Below are 13,591 nucleotides of genomic sequence, written 5' to 3' on the forward strand. Positions count from 1 at the left end.
CGGCAACTGTTCGATGACTCATCGGAGCTAAAAGCATTTTTCACTTCTTCTTTCTATCAATGGATTCTGATTTGGAGTACACATACGAGCACTATGTTGAGTCGTCCGACGGCTCGTCGGAGGCTCGTCGGACGAGGAGGAGTACTCAGATGAGACGGCGATGATGCAGGCAGTCCTTGAAGATGCGGAGCGTGTGGAGGAACATGTTATCAATTTCAAGGGCTCGATCAAAGGGCATCGAGTGCTCAACCGCAACATGGCTATTTGATCGTTCAGACTTAAAAAAAATAAGAAAAGCCGGAGGTATGCGTCTACGGTCGGATGGCCGCATCTCGCATATGTTTCCACAGACTAGTCCCCCTATCTGCAGAGGATGCGGGGGGAAATTTGCGGGTTACCGTTGGTGATGCCCTAACCACCAAGCTATACAGTCTCAAGAAACAGAAGTAGGTCTCTTCTAACAAATTGCACCTTAAAAATTGTAAAGTTTGTGTAGTTGGTTGCCGTCAAGTCTTGCCATTCCATCCATTGGTCACATGTGCAAGTCTTCTCTTAGCCGATACTCTCTAAAAAAATCTTTGCCAGTTGCAGGGTAAGAATCTTTGTATGCTCTCCGACCTATTAGTATTCTTTGGCCAAGTTTGATGGATAGTTTTGAGAGGGAGTTGTGCATTGTAGTGGGTTCATATCTTGTGTTGGTCCATATCCCGGTGATAGAAAAGGACAAGGCACATATTGTATTGTTGCCACTAATAATAAAACGATGTTTCTTTAACATACTTGGATGATAGTTTTACTTTCTAGTTATAACATCTTGCCAATTGCAATGCTCTATTTGTTATGAACTTAATACTTCAAGATACATGTTGGATAGCGGTCTTAGCTTGGAGTATTAGTTGTATATGCAGTTGGATAACGGTCTACATATCACGAGCGTAATGCCTCAATGAGATTATACCATGAATGATCATAGTCATTATTGTAAATATTGTAATTTAATCAATATCCAGTCGTAATTTGTTCATCACACTACACTTTTATGGTTGAAGAGATACCAGTAGTGAACCTATGGCTCCGAGGGCCTATCTTCTTATACTGAAAACTTTACAAAAGTAGTATTTATGTGTTGACCATTTTTTTATCTACCTATCTATTCTTACCATACCGTGCAATCTAATGTTGTAACTTGCAAGAAAAGAAGCTAGACAACGCTTTTGATGTGTTGAGGACAAGTTTGTTTTGTGTTTTTTGTGCAGGCACCAATGACTCTGTTTACTAAAAAAACTCCTAGTTCAATAAAACATTGATTCTTTACTGAAGGAAATACTTATTGCTAGGTCGTTACTTCACCCTTATACTTGGATTAATTGAAGAGAAAAAAAGAAAAAGAAGGACCCTACCGGGGAGAATCCGCGCCCACGGATATCGAACATACCGGAGGCATTCAAAACTGTGTGCTCTTCCTAGGATTAATTTAAGCCAGCCCATCCGTCGGAGGATGCGTCACAGTCCCAAGAACAATGATCGTTTAGTTTTGCTTACAATATAACAATGCTTTCCGGTTGCCGCCGAGCGCTGTTAAACAGGCTATGTTAATGACTGTGCTTTGGCTTTATAAAAGTTAGGGAGGGGGAACCCCTTGTCATGAATTTCTTTTTGCTTATTTTAACGAAACCAAATGTCTTATAACCATTACGCTAACTGGCCTAGCTTGTCATGATGCTTGTTTATATATGGCCTAGCTTTTGTTTCACAGAAGAAAGTGGTGGTGGGTGATCCATAAGTAAACCAACCTCGTCACAAGTAAACAAAAAGTGGTACGCGTGCATGGATGGCTCTATATATATATAGATAGTAGATAGATAGATATGTATGTAAACCCACGGTGGCTCCCTACCAACAGAGCAATAGACGTCCTCCTAGTGGTGAGCATTATGGAGCACTACGTTGTCCTCCTCATCCTAACCCTAACCCTACTAGCCCTGTTGGCTTGGCCGGCCACCTCGCGATCGGCGACCCTGCAGCTGCACGCCCATCTCACCCACGTCGACAGCGCCCGCGGCTTCACCCAAGCGAGCTGCTCGGGCGGATGGTCGCCCGGTCGAGGGCACGGGCCGCCAAGCTCTGCCCATCCGGTCCTGGCGGCGCGGTGACAGTGCCCGCGGTCAGCAGCTCCGGCGTCATAGGCTCCAACGAGTACCTTATCCACCTCGGCATCGGCACTCCGCGGCCGCAGCACGTGGCGCTGGAGGTGGACACCGGCAGCAACGTCATCTGGACACAGTGCACGCCCTGCTTCAAGTGCTTCGACCAGCGTTTCCCCAAGTTCAACACCTCCGCCTCCGACACCGTCCACGGCGTCGCCTGCTCCGACCCACTCTGCCAAGGCCTTCAGCGGAGCGGCCGTGCGTGCTTCCTCGGCGGCTGTGCCTACCGACTCGCCTACGGCGACAAGTCCGTGTCAATGGGCCAGCTCGCCAAAGACTCCTTCACCTTCCAGCAGGGCAAGGTGGTGCCGGACCTCGCCTTCGGATGTGGCCAGTACACCACCGGCAACTTCTTGTCCAACGAGTCCGGCATCGCCGGCTTCGCCCGCGGGCCATTGTCGCTGCCTGGGCAGCTCCGTGTTGGCAGCTTCTCCTACTGCTTCACCAGCATATTCGAGTCGAGGAGCAGCCCCGTGTTCCTGGGCGCCCCGGACGACGACCTCACAGCGCACGCCACGGGGCCTGTCCTCTCCACTCCCTTCGTACGGGTTCCCGACTCCGATGTCTACTACTACCTCTCTCTCAAAGGCATCACCGTCAGCAAGGTGCGGCTGCCGGTCCCGGAGTCGGCGTTCACGCTCAAGACGGACGGCTCCGGCGGGACGATCATCGACTCCGGCACGGCTATCACCACCTTCCCACGGGCCGTCTTCCGGATCCTCCGTGAGGCGTTCGTGTCACAGGTGGCGCTGCCCCATATCCCCTACGACGAAGACGGCGGCCCTGGCGAGCTGCAGTGCTTCCAGACGGACTCGGTGCCGGACGCGAGCAAGGTGGCGGTGCCCAAGCTGATCTTGCACCTGGAGGGTGGCGCGGACTGGGAACTGCCGCGGGAGAACTACATGGCCAAGCACCCCAACTTGGACGACCAGCTGTGCGTGGTCATAGATTCGGCCGGCGACGACCTCCCGACCATCATCGGCAACTTCCAGCAACAGAACATGCACGTCGTCTACGATTTGGCGGGCAACAAGCTGCTCATCGTGCCCGCGCAGTGTCACAACATGTGATCAAGACACGACTCCACACGTCTTGTACACTCCTACGTACCTACTTCCTCTAAATAAGTAACACATCTGCTACATACTATGTACGTATGGTGGTGTATACATACATAACTGTTGGAGTACGATGTAAGCAGTTTAATTCGCATATATGCACTCGATCTACAAGTTGTTTCATATATTTGTAAGTGATATATGATATGTGGATGAAGATAAAATGAAAAACCTCCCATGACGGATCTTCATTTACAAGTGATATATGACGTGGATGAAGTGTGCCCATGATAGAAGCAACTTGATCATATGTGTTTAGCTGTAATCCTTGTGTTACAGAGTAGGTACTTAGCATGTACCGGCAGGCAGGAACCTGTGAACCTAGTGCATGCCGCTAGACAGCTAGTACTTTTCGTGTACACATTTTGTACTTTGCATGTACCGGGCAGCTACTAGAGCTGCATGGTCGTTTTGGTTTGGAGAAAAGTACAATTAACAATTTCAAGAAAATAAACTATTTTGTGTTCAGCCCCAGGTCCCCTCTGCCTCTCTATCACATCCTGTGTTCTAATATTTGTTGACACCTGACAGACGGACTGATTGACTTCTCTACTACCTAAAAGAAACGGAATGTTCCGTTTCCCCTCTTACGTCGCCCGCTCTTCGTCACACCTCCCCTTACAATATCCCCAAACCTTCCACCGATTCCCTCCCCTCCACCGATTTTCCTCCCGGTTTCTTATTACAACAATTTTCGTCAGGCCCAAAAAACCCAAATCTTTTGGTAACTCAATCAATTCTCCTTGTGGTAATCAATCTCTTCTTTGGTAACATATATCACGCAATAAATTCATGTATGGTAGTAATCAATCCCGGGCAAGATCAGCATATCCTATTCCTTGCTCGTTCTTCTTTCCTCGCCGCCGCTATCGATCTGTTTTTCTCCCCACGATCGACCGTGGTTGCCGTTGGTCGCCACTGTGAGTCTCTCTCTCTCTCTCTCTCTCTCTCTCTCTCTCTCTCTCTCTCTCTCTCTCTCTCTCTCTCTCTCTCATATTTTCCCATCCATGCGTTGCGATCTCACCACGTACGCAGGCCGGTCCTGTTGTGGAGGCGGACAAAGAGCAACGTCTCGAGGGGTTGACAGTCGAGCGTAAAGGGCGTGCGGAGGAAGGCCTCAAGGAAGCAGCCGGTGTTGGCGCTGGAGCAGATCGCCACAGCTCTTCCGCGGGTCGTGGAGGTTGCCAACTGCATCAGTCGGATTCTTCCAGGTTTGGTGAGTGCTTCCTTTGGACTGTGTGAGTTATCTTTGTTCCTTTTTTGTGGTTGGTGCCTTCGCATGGAGGAACTAGAAACTCTTGGATCAAAATCGTGAATGGCCGGTGCCTTCAGCCTGGATGTCACCCGTGGCCGACAGTCTGAGGTCGCGACGCGGCGAGAGCTTCACCATTGATGTACGATCTTACGCGGACACAGCGTGTGAAATCATGCAACTCCTCCATGCAGTAAAAATCTTCTTCCTGGCTCCTCCCGATCTCCCTCCCATCCTAACACTGGGACTCTACAGAACGTGTCGTCATTGAGGCACGATCAACAGAAAATTTTACTATGCTTTGTATTTTCTACAGCTGCGAACGTGCCATATATACTCCTGGTAGAAGTAAACCACAACTAGCTCATGAGTTTCTGTGAAGAATCTCATGTTGTTTTCCTGCAATTATCTGGAACTCCTCTGGGGTGGCAATCAGCAGGAAAAACGATTCACCTCCGGCAACAAGATAAGTTTTGTGTTTTTGAACTGAGAAACATATGTATGTTATGATTCAGACGTATTTGAGAGAGAAATTTAATTCTTTCATAGCATGGTTAAATCCATACTTAGACATTTCTTCAGAAAATCTCGTTCTATTTATTGCACTCATCTGACGAAAAGATAAACATGATCTCTACGTAATTATGTTGATGAAATATGAACAGAGGGATAACTTTGCATCATCAACAGCGAGTCTGGAAGTGGGGGAACTTGTCCGATACGACGGCTTTGTTATCGGAGGGAACTTTTCAGTATATCTCTTCTCTTCTCTACTTCTCTACTACCTAAAAGAAACGTAATGTTCCCTCTCCCATCTTACGTCGCCGACCCTTCGTCCATCCTTCACGTACGACCCCCACCCCTCCACCGGTTTTTTCTCTCGGTTCCCTATTTACTGGTTTTCTAATCTGTATTTGGAACCAGAGAAATCAAGTGTGGTAACCAATCTCTTCATTGTCACCGCAAATAAAAAACCCAATCTCTTAAATTGCTAATACAAACTCAATTAATACAGACGCAATCAATTCATACATGGTACTAACAAATATCTTCTTTGATAAGGCAATATTCTCTATGGCGGTGATCAGTCTCCTTCCTTCTTTCAATCAAACTCCCCTTTTCTCTACTATCTAAAAAAAATCTAAGTTTTCCTTTGCTGCCAAAGGGATCGCGTCATGCGGAGTCTTTCGTACATCGTCCCCTCCCTCGGCTCACCTATCACACGATCAGGAAGACGGACGCACGTCTCGCCCGAATTTTCGGAACGCAGTATGATAATCCAAAGAGAAAGGGAAAAGCAGGGCTGCCTCCCCTCTCTATCCAAGGGGAAATTTGATCTCTGGCACGTCGCCGCCGGGAGGCATCATAACTCTGCCATGACAACACCACCGCTGGCTCGCACAGCGCTGCTGCCACCCGACTACCTGTCACCGCCGCCGCGTGTGGAGGCCGCCTCAGACAACTGCGACACTCATGTCACGCCTGCACGACACCGGAGGGCACGCGTCTGGACATGGCCACAGCATCTGGACGACAAGATCGCGAATGGACTGGCCGTCGGGGTGGACGACAACGACCAATGACTCGCGCCTGGATGACATCACGGCTAACCTGGACGTTTCCCTGCTTGTGCACGCACGAACCAAAGTGCTTAGGTTTGCACAAGTGCAGCCCCATCGATCTACGTCACTGCCTCAAAGGCCGGATCGACGGTGACCACCACGCTGCGTGCGCTCCAACTATCGGTAATCGAGAGACCTTCTCTTAACCATCACTGGAGGCAATACAACGCAAGGTTGCCCGACATTCTGAAAGGCATTACTTTTTATTTCCTTCCTGTAAGAAACTGCTTGTGCTTCGTTAAAAGTGAAAAGTGTGAAAATTGCTTGTGCTTCTTTAGAACAAAGGTTCCTTATATTTGTTTTTTTTGAAGCAGAACACAACTATTTTATCTCACATAGTACATATATATTTCTGATTTCTTTTGATTATGAGAATTCATACGACATAGTTGAATTTTCATGTTGCAACACAGGTCTAAGATAATTAAAACTACGTTTCTAGATTTCTTTTCAAAATCAGGAAAATCATTTCTTGCGGGCTGCATGTTTTTTTTTGCTACATGATTTCTTGTGTTTGTTGTATATCCTAAGATTATATCTTAATATATAATTATATTAATTCAGCCGAATATTTATACCCCGTTGCAACGCACGGGCAATTGGCTAGTAACCTCTGAATTAAGCAAGAATTCGTCCCAAATTAAAAGACTCCGTTTCTAAATTAAAACCGTAAACTAATAAAAGCATCTTCAACACTTGCTCCAACAGCTGCTTAAAAGTCTAGCGCGCGCTGCAAACCTGGACAGAGCGCTCTCGCACAAATAATATATTCACTCCAAACAAATATAAAAACATAGGCATAGATTAAAATAGATAAAAAAAGATACATAGATAGTTCACATAGCGTACATAATTCATCATAGCATAGATAGATAAAAAAAACTAGTCCAATACGATAAAATAGATAAAAACTACGGTGCAATTAGAACCTACTCCGAGTCATCCTCATCATCATTCTCGCTGCTGTCGTCCGAGGTATCGAGAAACGTGTCTTCCCAACGAGGATCGTCCTCGTCAAAGAACGACATATGTCCTGCTGACACAAGATCGCACAGCGCCGACGCGAGTGCGTTCCGCCGACGCCTGTCGGCCCGGTCCGCGTGGCGCTTTGCCGTCCTCTCCATCCAGAAGGCGTTCTCATCGGCGACGTCCTGCGGGTAGCGCTGGCGCCACTCCGCCATGGCTAGCTCGTCCTCCTCGGCGGTGAGGAGGCGGCGCTAGCGTCTGCGGTGTTCCTCACGGTCCTCGTCTGTTACAAGACAGGGCGGCGGCGCGAGGTCCCTGCTGAGGCACCACGCCACAGCGTCATAGGCGCGGGCGGCCTCGTGCGCGGTCTTGAACTTCCCGAGAATGAGACGCATGTTGCCGGAGCGGATCTCCGCGTAGAACCAGCCGGAAGGGCGGACGGCCGGACGCAGACCCCGCGGTAGCCCGAGCTGCTTCGGCGATGCGGCGGCATGTCGGCAGCGAGGGAAGGGCGCGACCGGGGGGGAGGGGGGGCGCCGGATGCGAAGAAGAGAAGGGTGGCGAGGGGAAGAAAGGGCCAACGGGAGCGGTTGAGTGTGCGGCTGGCGGCATCGGATGCGCGCGTTTTGTAGAGCGTGCCGGACGCCACGCGCCAAATCTAACGCGCGAAGGACCGCCTTTTCCCGCGCGTGCGCGATCTTTTGCCGCGCGCCGGAATTTCCCGCACTTGCTAAAACTAACTTTTCCTGCGCGCACGTGATATTTGTCGTCGATGTTGGAGATGCTCTAACATAGCTAGTCAGCACACATGTCTCTTCTCTCGATCCTCTTTTCCTCCTACTGCGTCGGCCAAATCGTGTCACCTTCATTGCTTGATTACAATGAATATAGCTTCCAATCGACCACGACAAACCAGGCGCCCGGCGTCCCTCGCCTTCATTTACGATAACCCGCAGGGCCTCCCAATCTTCATTTCCTGTTTTTTCCCTCACAATAGCCTTCCCAGTTCGGTTCCGACCACCACCAAGGCGGTCGCCTGAGGAATACAGTAGTCACACATAAGAAAAATGAAATGGAGAAGAACAACAAACCAAAGAATTGAAACAAGGAACACCGAGCAGAGCATCACGGACTCTACACCTGAAGCACTGCCTTCCCTCTGTAACCTCAACGATGCACACAACAACTCAACCATAGCCACATCGGTGCAAGGAGAGAGCAACCAGACCTATCAGCGACTGAAACATACATCAAGAGTGTTGAAATTGCTGGCTCAGGCAACAAACAAGTGCTACTGACATACGTAGGTCTGTAGCGAACCAACTGCCGGGTCAATCACAGTTCACCATTACGATCTTAGATACTGAAAATATGGAGTCAATTACCTAAAATGTAGAGGTATACAACAACACAATACTTAGAACATGTCTAAATTTAACATTTGCTGTGCATCAATATACATCCTCTTTAATTTCCCCTCGACCAACATCAAATTCGCGGGACCTCACAAGTTACAGGCCAACTATCTCTTTCTCCCAGTGGACATATGTGAGATCCAAAAAATTCAACCCCCTCATCGCCTTGGCGAGGATTTCATAGCTTGGGCTCCAGAAAAGTCGGGTGTACTCTTTTTACTGTGATAGTGCTGAGATCTTAGCGATCCGAGGACTATTGCTAGCTTTACAGTGGAGCAATATACCAATTGACGTTGAAAGTGACAGTTTGGAGGCAGTCAACATGGTGAAAAGTGGAGATACAAATAGATCAAAAAGTTGCACATTGACTATCATGTAGTTGCACATTGACTCCCAGACAGTTGCATCAAACGGGGATTAAGTTGCACACAAAAAAAATCATCGGAACATACCCATGCGAGATCTTGTTTTGAACAGCACATCACAAGGGTTCCAACAGTGAAAACGGATTTTAAGTCCGATGTGCGGTTTAAAAGTTATGATATTTTGACATTTCTAAAATCTGAATTAAATGAGTTTCGTGGGTTTCCTTGTAATAACGGGTTTCTTTTCAAGGGCGAGGGGGACCAGGTGGTATTCCATTTTTCACTAGTAGAAAAAGAGGCTTCCATACGCCCCCATTAGTCCCCAAAATAATCGAACCGCGACCAAAGGGGTCTTTAGTCGCGGTTCGGGAGGAGACCCGCGACCAACTATCTGGGCCCAGCGCGTTCGGTCGACAGCTGGCGGACGGGAGGGGCTTTAGTCCCGGTTGGCCTGGCCAACCGGGACTAAAGGTCCTCAGGCTGGCCCGAAGGCCTTTAGTCGCGGTTGGCCAGGCCAACCGGGACTAAAGGCCCATCCCTATATAGGACTCAGCTCACTTCACTTAGCCACAATTGGTGCCACTTCTATTCACAATATTCAGAAGGGGGTGGTGGGTTTGCTTTTGGTTCCTCCTATGCACACAAGGTGTTCGATGAAATGCCCGAGAGCATGAAACAAACATGATATGAAGTGTCCGAGCCACACTTGAGCTTTCTCATTTATTTTTCCTCCGCGATCGCGGTTAGCAACTTGAACCTTTCATGTGTCATTGATAAAATATGCATGTGTGTAGTTCATTGTTTAATTTGTATTATTTCTAGCTAGTTAGTTTAACAAATGCATGATGGTTAATTATATACTTTATATAATAATAATGCAGATGAATCGGCAATGGATGTACGGTACCCGACTCTCCGGCGAGTTCACTACGGGTTTGAAAGATTTCCTCGTAGTGGCAAATGCGAACAAGCAGCGAGGTTTTATTATCTGTCCATGTGCTGTCTGTAAGAATCAGAAGGGTTACTCCTCCTCAAGAGACGTTCACATGCACCTGCTTCGGCACGGTTTCATGCGAAGCTATAATTGTTGGACCAAGCATGGAGAAAGAGGGGTTAGAATGGAAGAAGATGAAGAAGGGGATGATATCGATGACAACTATCATGATCATTTCGGTGATACTTTCATGGAGGATGATGCTGAAGGTGGGGAAGGGTTAGGTGAAGGTGAAGAAGAGGCACATGATGAGCCCGCTGATGATCTTGGTCGGACCATTGCTGATGCACGGAGACGCTGCGAAACTGACAAGGAGAGGGAGAATTTGGATCGCATGTTAGAGGATCACAAAAAGTCGATGTACCCAGGATGCGATAATAGTCTGAAAATGCTGGGCTGCACACTGGATTTGCTAAAATGGAAGGCACGGGAAGGTGTAGCTGACTCATCATTTGAAAATTTGCTGAAAATGTTGAAGAATATGTTTCCGAAGAATAACGAGTTGCCCGCCAGTACGTACGAAGCAAAGAAGGTTGTCTGCCCTCTAGGTTTAGAGGTTCTGAAGATACATGCATGCATTAACGACTGCATCCTCTACCGCGGTGAATACGAGAATTTGAATGAATGCCCTGTATGCACTGCATTGCGTTATAAGATCAGAGGCGATGACCCTGGTGACGATGTTGAGGGCGAGAAACCCAGGAAGAGGGTTCCGCCAAGGTGATGTGGTATGCTCCTATAATACCACGGTTGAAACGTCTGTTCAGGAACAAAGAGCATGCCAAGTTGTTGCGATGGCACAAAGAGGACCGTAAGTCCGACGGGGAGTTGAGACACCCCGCTGATGGAACGCAATGGAGAAAGATCGACAGAGAGTTCAAAGATTTTGCAGCTGACGCAAGGAACATAAGATTTGGTCTAAGTACTGATGGCATGAATCCTTTTGGCGAGCAGAGCTCCAGCCATAGCACCTGGCCCGTGACTCTATGCATCTACAACCTTCCTCCTTGGTTGTGCATGAAGCGGAAGTTCATTATGATGCCAGTGCTCATCCAAGGTCCAAAGCAACCCGGCAACGACATCGATGTGTACCTAAGGCCATTAGTTGATGAACTTTTACAGTTGTGGGGCAGACCTGGTGTACGTGTCTGGGATGAGCACAAAGAAGAGGAATTTGACCTACGAGCGTTGCTTTTTGTAACCATCAACGATTGGCCTGCTCTCAGTAACCTTTCGGGACAGACAAATAAGGGATACAATGCATGCACGCACTGCTTACATGAGACTGAAAGTGTACGTTTGGGTAATTGTAAGAAGAACGTGTACCTGGGTCATCGTCGATTTCTTCCCCGAAATCATAACGTAAGAAAGAAAGGCAAGCATTTCAACGGCAAGGCAGATCACCGGCCGAAGCCTGCGGAACGTACTGGTGCTGAGATATTTGATATGGTCAAGGATTTGAAAGTCATCTTTGGAAAGGGTCCTGGCGGACAATCAGTTCCGCGGGGAGTTGACGGGCACGCACCCATGTGGAAGAAGAAATCTATATTTTGGGAGCTACAATATTGGAAAGTCCTAGATGTCCGCTCTGCAATCGACGTGATGCATGTTACGAAGAATATTTGCGTGAACCTGCTAAGCTTCTTGGGCGTGTATGGGAAGACAAATGATACAAAGGAAGCACGGCAGGACCAGCAACTTTTGAAAGACCCAGATGACCGGCATCCGGAATGGTTTCAAGGTCGTGCCAGCTACGCTCTTACCAAAGAAGAGAAGGTCATTTTTTTGAATGCCTGAGCAGTATGAAGGTCCCGTCTGGCTTCTCGTCGAATATAAAGGGAATAATAAACATGGCGGACAAAAAGTTCCAAAACCTGAAGTCTCACGACTGCCACGTGATTATGACGCAATTGCTTCCGATTGCTTTGAGGGGGCTCCTACCGGAAAATGTTCGAGTAGCCATTGTGAAGCTATGTGCATTCCTCAATGCAATCTCTCAGAAGGTAATCAATCCAGAAGATCTACCACGGTTACAGAACGATGTGGTCCAATGCCTTGTCAGTTTCGAGTTGGTGTTCCCACCATCCTTCTTCGATATTATGACGCACCTCCTGCTCCACCTAGTCGAAGAGATTTCCATTCTCGGTCCTGTATTTCTACACAATATGTTCCCCTTTGAGAGGTTCATGGGAGTATTAAATAAATATGTTCGTAACCGTGCTAGGCCAGAAGGAAGCATCATCAAGGGCTATGGAAATGAGGAGGTAATTGAGTTCTGTATTGACTATGTTCCTGACCTTAAGCCGATTGGTATTCCTCAATCGCGGCACGAGGAGAGACTAAGTGGAAAAGGCACGATCGGAAGGAAATCAACGATATGTATGGACGATCATTCTATGACTGAAGCACACCACACAGTTCTGCAAAATTCCAGCTTGGTGGCTCCGTACTTCGAGCAACACAAGAATATTTTACGCTCGGACAACCCGGGGAAGTCTGAATCCTGGATTAGAAAGGCCCACATGGAGACTTTCGGCAGTTGGTTGCGAAAACATTTAATGAATGACAATGATGTTGGAGATCAGCTGTACATGTTGGCCAAGACACCATCTTCGACTATAACGACTTTCCAAGGGTACGAGATAAATGGGAATACATTTTACACCATCGCCCAAGATAAAAAGAGCACCAACCAAAACAGTGGTGTCCGCTTTGATGCAGCAACCGAGAATGGGCAAAAGGTCACATATTATGGTTACATAGAGGAGATATGGGAACTTGACTATGGACCCTCCTTTAAGGTCCCTTTGTTCCGGTGCAAATGGTTCAAGCTAACAGGAGGTGGGGTAAAGGTGGACGAGCAATACTGAATGACAATGGTGGATTTCAACAATCTTGGTTACCTTGACGAACCATTCGTCCTTGCCAAAGATGTCGCTCAGGTTTTTTATTTGAAGGACATGAGTAGCAAACCGAGGAAACGGAAAGATAAGAAAACGATCAGTACATCATGCGATGATCCAAAGCGCCACATTGTTCTTTCAGGGAAAAGAAACATCGTGGGAGTGGAGGACAAGACAGACATGTCAGAAGATTATAATATGTTTGGTGAAATTCCGCCCTTCAAAGTGAACACTGACCCAAGCATTAAGTTAAATGATGAGGATGCTCCATGGATACGGCACAATCGTAAGCAAGCAGGGACACAAGGCAAGAATTGATGTGTAATAATTTATTGTACCAAACTTTGTTGAATGGATCATGTGAATTAAAACGTACGATGGCGAATCCGGATGATTTGTATTTGGTCGATGAACTGAATGATGTATCAAACCTTTTGTCAAACCTTCAAGGGATCGAGGATGTAGAACAAAACAATCGGTATCGCCATCATACAGCCCTGCCGTGGCTACTGAGTGCATATATGCATACCAAATACACGGCAGGACGTATGATGGCGAATCAGGATGATTTGTATTTGGTCGATGAACTGAATGATGTATCAAACCTTTTGTCAAACCTTAAGGGATCGAGGATGTAGAACAAAACAATCAGTCTGAATTTTTAAAATGAATTAGTTTTATTTTTCTAGATTTTTTGATATATTATTTGTATTTTTAAGATTTTAAAATGAATTAGTTTTATTTTTCTG

General features: G+C 47.3%; 1 pseudogene; it reads left to right on the forward strand.

The window, feature by feature from the left end:
• Positions 1–1,934: 1,934 nt before the first annotated feature.
• On the forward strand, positions 1,935–3,277 carry LOC123164696 (aspartic proteinase nepenthesin-1-like; annotated as a pseudogene).
• The last annotated feature ends 10,314 nt before the right edge of the window (positions 3,278–13,591 follow it).

The sequence above is a fragment of the Triticum aestivum genome, chromosome 7D, assembly GCF_018294505.1.
Source record: "Triticum aestivum cultivar Chinese Spring chromosome 7D, IWGSC CS RefSeq v2.1, whole genome shotgun sequence".
Lineage (NCBI taxonomy): Eukaryota > Viridiplantae > Streptophyta > Magnoliopsida > Poales > Poaceae > Triticum > Triticum aestivum.